This window comes from Oncorhynchus keta, chromosome 34 (assembly GCF_023373465.1).
Source record: "Oncorhynchus keta strain PuntledgeMale-10-30-2019 chromosome 34, Oket_V2, whole genome shotgun sequence".
Taxonomy (NCBI): domain Eukaryota; kingdom Metazoa; phylum Chordata; class Actinopteri; order Salmoniformes; family Salmonidae; genus Oncorhynchus; species Oncorhynchus keta.
Genome location: NC_068454.1, coordinates 65,861,345 through 65,867,344, shown reverse-complemented (window position 1 = coordinate 65,867,344; position 6,000 = coordinate 65,861,345). Strand labels below are relative to the sequence as shown.

Below are 6,000 nucleotides of genomic sequence, written 5' to 3'. Positions count from 1 at the left end.
TGTCCATATTGGACCATTATCCAGGGCTCAAACCGGAATGGGTGACAGTAGGGGAACCAAAGGGATGTGTAATTCAGTGGCCAGTGTCTAAAAAATTACCAGCAGCTCCGGAATCAATCAGAGCTAACTGGAGTGAAGGGTGAGAGTACTCATGGAATTTAACGGGAAAACACACTGGTTGATTTGACAGACAAGGAGAGGAGACCTTGCCTTCTACCTGGGTTAGCGCAGGAGAATTCCCTGGCTTGTCACTTCCTTGACTCATAGGGGATTGAGAGCAGGTCGGGGAGAAATTACCCCTTTCCCCACAATAGAAGCAGATGCCCAGATTCCTCCTTCTCCTGAGCTCTGCCTCGGGAAAACGTGCCAAGACCACCTCCATCGGCTCTGGCCATGGAGCAGGTGTAGCCATGGGCTCTGGATTCCGCGCAGGTTTACATCAGGACCACATGATATTGTCCAGCTGGATCGCCATGCTGATGAGCTGGTCGAGTGACAGTTTGTCATCACGGCAGGCTAACTCCAGCTGTACCTCCTCCCGCAGTCCGTTGCGGAAAACGGTGACCAGAGCCAACCCATTCCATCCGGTAAAAGCCGCGATAGTCCGGAACTCCAGGGCAAACACAGAGGCGGTCCTAGCTCCCTGGCATAGTTGGAGTAGACACTCCCCCTCCCTCTCTGCCCTCCACAGGATGATCAAACACCGAGCAGAAGAGGAGGGTGAAGCGCTCATAGGACTCGACCTTGGGCCCACCCTTCTCCCAGACCATGGCACCCCAGTCCAGAGCCTGTCTGGTCAGTGCCGAGATGATGATGGAAACCCTGTCTCCTCTGGAAACAGCCTTGGCATAGCGAGCGAGGTACAGGTCGCATTGTAGAAGGAACCCCTTGCATCTTGCTGTTGCGCCATTGAAGCACTCCGGGAGGGCCAGGGGTATTCCGAGGACCGGCTCCGATGGAGCGGAGGTAGGCCGTGGTCTTGGAGCTGGTACCGGAATCGGTGCTGGAGATTAGAGGGACTGCACATTCCGCTCCAAGCGCAAGATGGTTGCCAGCACACTGTCCATGGCGACACAGAGTCTGGAGAGACAGTCCTCATGGTGATGTACTGTCCCTAAAATGGTTGCAAGCTTGGCCTTCCCTGTTGTCTCCGTATGTTGGGTCGATCATTCTGTCATGTTGGTATAAAGGATTTGGAGAAAAGGCGCAGGAATACATCATCTGGGGTTTTTAATACAGCCAAAACAAACACGTATACAAACACTGGGATGTGCACAAACAAAAGAGCGTGGGTAAACCTCGTAGTACACAAAGACCCATAGTACACAAAGCACAAAACACGCAGCACAGGCTGAGACTACGCATAGGTACTCACACGACCAACGTGGAACAATTATCAACAGCCCAATGGGGAAACAAAGGGCACACTTTCACTGCAGTGCACTTTCCCTTAATCTGTGAATTTCCTGTTTTGGGACCTCAGTCAGTGGTCTCCCATGCTGGTTCTGGGAACTCAGGGTGTGTTGACTCCCGTTTGTGCTTTTTATGGTTATGGACTGGGGCTGGGGCTGGGGCTGGGGCTGGGGCTGGGGCTGGGGCTGGGGCTGGGGCTGGGGCTGGGGCTGGGGCTGGGGCTGGGGCTGAGACTGGAGGGTCATTGAACTGATGGTTCGTAATAAGGGTCTGTGTGGGGTAGAGAGCAGTTCAGGTCACACGCACTGCTGACAGGCCAGCTGTAAACGACGAGATACAGAAAAAACAACAGAAAACAGTTTTGTCTTATCTTGTGACCCACCCAGTAACATCAACACGGCCTCTGACTGGTCCTTAGCTAATACCAAACAATAATAAGCCTGATCAACCTAAGTCTGATTAACTACATTAATCACAGCTTTAGTTTGGACCTTGATTAGACTGAGTCTGGTGTTTTAATGCTGGGCAAGAACAAAAACTTGCAAATTCCAATAGCGGTCAAAGCCAAAACTGAAGAACCTTGTTATTATGGGAGGAAGTGGATGCATATTGTTAGTTGCCAGGTAGCAGACACTTTGCTGGTAAGGAGACAGACCAATCAGAAGGCCAGTAACAATGCCAGCGCTGTGCCCCATTATCAGTTTGTTTGTGTGTGTGTGTGTATCTGTATTTCCCCTCCCGCCTTATGAGATAATGACTGCTGGTGAGTGGGTGTGACATGGGTTCCAGAAGAAAACCCACAAATTACAGGCTAATGTAAGACCTAGTCTCTCTCTCCCTCTAGCTATTTCTCTCTCTCTTTTTCTTTCTCCAAATGCAAATACACAAAATATTATTATATAGGACAAGGTTTAACATCATTACTCAATTCCACCTCTGAAAGCTCCTCTTCCTGTGTTCATAGAACACCATAATTGCTGTGTTTGGGTTAAGGTGAACCACAGTTCTGCTGACCTGTGATTGCTCTCTGTGGTATAATGTGAGTGGTTGGGTAGCAGTGTGTCTTTGTGTGTCTGTCTTTGTGTGGTTCATGATGTGTATGGGAGGGTTGTTTATGTCGTTCCCACACACACACTGATCACAAACACGCACACACAGAGAGAGCTCAAATCAAATTTTCTTGGTTGCGTTCACATCTTTTGCAGAGGTTATCGCAGGTGCATCGAAACATTACCTTGCTTGACCATGCTGTCGGTCATGTAACTGTTTGTTACATGCAATATGTTTTGTGGACTTCACCGGACAGAGGTTGCTCTTCGGTTTTGTAATGAAAAAAAGTTCTGGTTCAATTTATTCTGCCACTGTGTCTTCATATTGTCTCAGACTTATGCCTATATATCAGGGTCCCAAGGCATATGAACTAACCGGTTGTAGAGCAAAATGCAATTATCACAACACATAGGTTGTAAAATGGCCATTTTTTAGCTTCCCCAGTGATTTTACCCATGCACCGCTACTAGCTTACTGTAAACTAAGCCCAGTCTAATGCTTGGGTTCATTAATTCCACTGTGCTCTGACCCCACCTCAAGCACTTAGATTCTTCTTCATGAAACCAGTGTTTCAAGACACTGTTCATGGTGATGTGACACAGTTATTCAGGTATTTCACATTAAGGTATGTACTTATCCCATCGTGCTCTAGCAACTCTTGTGGCGGGCCGCGCGCATGCATGCTGGCACGGCTGGCTTTTGGTTAAGCGAGCAGTGTGTCAAGAAGCAGTGTGTTTCGGAAAACGCATGGCTCTCAACCCTCGAATCTCCTGAGTCCATACGGGAGTTGCAGCGATGGGACAAGACTGTAACTACCAATTGGATATCACAAAAAAATATATAATTGATTCGATCACAATAGTGATATGCTCTAAAATGCTCTGGTGACAAACAAACTTTGATGCACTGTTTCCAATCATCCACATGGCTGGGAGAAACTATTCAAGTAAGTAAATACATTTCGAAAATGTTTTAAAAACCTATATTATTAGCTAACTAGCTACACTGCAGGGTAACTCAAATGAGCTGCTAACCTAGGTAAACTCACCCCATTCCGTACAAATGTGCGCAACCGCAACATTCAAACGAGGCTACAAAGAAAACTAATGGGACTGTAGCGATTGTGTTGCCTTCAAAATCTGGGCTGTGAACTACGTTTCTATTCAAGCGTTGATCGACATGGTAATGGCTCTATAGTATTGGAGAAAAGTTGAAAAAACTGACCCTCCATTACATCGTGACTTGTCATGCCGTAATGTACAGCACGCATAAAGCAACTATTTCTGTCTTACAATCTCTCTCCACCAGGTGTAGCACTTCTCTCATCGTTTAAAAACAAGAAATGGACAGTGACGGGGGTAAGTCATATATATTTTAGTCATATTTTGCGTCGTCACTGCAAGCGATCACGATTCTCAAAAAAACTGTTTACTTCTGAAAATCACTTTAGCATAAGGTGACCAGATTTCTGAAATTAAAACCGAGGACATTTCCAGTTTGGCGGTCAATATATATCATTAAAATATCCAATGTTATTATCTATGAAATATAAAAGGGGGACAATTCCAGTTTCATGTATTTAGTCTAACAGGCACGCTGTGATAGAGAAAACAACTATATTACAGAAACACTACAGACAAGACAGAACTGTCCGATCTGAACAGCCATTCAGGGGTCCTGGTAGTCTGGGTAGAATAAGAGCAGAAGAGAACATGAAAAAAAATGAAAAAACAGACAATAGTCTATGTGAAATACTTAACAACATAATAAATAAATAAGACGATGATGAGGTTATATTATGTAGTTACCACTTTTACCAACCTAATCTGTATATTTCTCAGAATAATGTATCTTGTTCAGGATTGCTCTGTCTTTGGCCAGCTTCTCCATGAACTCCTGGCAGGGGAGGTTGACGTTTGTCTTCACAACAAGCATGGCCTTGATGGTAGGAACAGTGAACCTATTTATTGCTGCTGTCCATATATCATTCATATTTTTTAAACTGCATTGTTGGTTAGGGGCTTGTAAGTAAGCATTTCACTGTAAGGTCTACGACACCTGTTGTATTCGGCACATGTGACTAATACAATTTGATTTTGATTTCATGCCTTGTAACTGGAGATTCCTTCAAAATTATTTCCTACAGTTACTGTGTAGGGCACTGCAAGGTTGAGTGACCAGGGCCATCTGCAACTGCCTCCTGGGGGAATTCAGGCATGTGAAGGCTACCTGTGTACTGCAGAATTTCATGAGGATGGACACAAGGACCAGGAGGGGATCTGCAGCTCACTGTCATGTGCCAGAGGAGAGGTCTACTGCAATGCAGGATATTTCAAGGATGGGGCCAACAATGCAGCAGTGGAGGCAATCTCTTCATTGGTTATACCCATGTGGGTGACTGAAAGACTAACGAGGTCAGTGGCGGTAATGCACCTAATTTGGTTGACCGTTTATTGTATGCATTAATTGGCGAAGTAGAGGACCTTGTGCATTTCAGGTCAAATAACAACTCGATGTTTATATTCCAGGACAAATTAGCTAGCAACAGCAAGCTAGCTAAATAGGACAAATTAGCTAAATTGCCATAAATGTTTAATACTTTTCGACCTGTCCCCAAATAAATATAATTGGTTCAGAGTTTGTTTTGATATTTTAACCTGTGTATTTTAACACGCGTTTGGTGTGGGGGGGGGGACAAAATAAATTTATGCACGATGGCGTACCCGCTCAGCCAGTTTGAAGTCCACAAAACATATTGCATGTACAGTAACAGACAGTTACATGACCTACAGCATGGTCAAGCAAGTTAATGTTTCTGACAATTTTGGACCACCGAACAATTGATTTAGAACCACAGAGAGTTACCGCAAGTCACAAAGAAAACAGGAGCTGCCTCCACTATTCCAGCACCATTTCAACTTCAACATTTCAACATCATCAAATCACCTCTGCTTAGTCTAATACAGTGACAACTAAAATATATTTAAAAACAATTTAGTCCAATTAACACCATAAACTAAATATGATGTGGCTGTCCATGGTTCTGATTTCTGTGTGAGAGCGTTTGTGCAAGTGGAAAAACATGTTGACTCACCGACTTGTAGAGAAACACCAATGCCATCCTCCTCTCTTTCATGTCTCTTTCATGCTGGCAAAACGGTCTATCACTCTGTCGTACGCTACATGCTTTTATTTTTGTTGTTGTCCTAGGCTACCTGGCTAAAATGCTCGCTAGCCTAACTTCCATTCATGGGCAACGTTAGCTAATTAACGTTAGTCTTCTACATCAAGCTACATATTGAACTTCCACCCTCTCAGGCCAGGGGCACAACAATGTATGAATTAATGGTTAGATCAGAATCGCCGTTATAATCATTGGCTAGTATGGAGAATTAAGTAAAACCACAAGTCCTAATCCCTTTCTCCATCCATGGCTAATTCCAGAAAAGGGCAATGTTTAGCAAGCTGGCTAGCTAGCCACTGGAAGATAACACAACCAGATGTAACAAATCAAGTTGTCTGTCAATGATGTATGCT

The 6,000-nt window shown here is 44.7% G+C and overlaps 1 pseudogene; it reads left to right on the top strand.

Annotated features, from left to right (window-relative positions):
* The first annotated feature begins 320 nt into the window (after window positions 1-320).
* Window positions 321-6,000, top strand: part of LOC118367625 (metalloreductase STEAP4-like) — a 45,854-nt pseudogene continuing 40,174 nt past the window's right edge.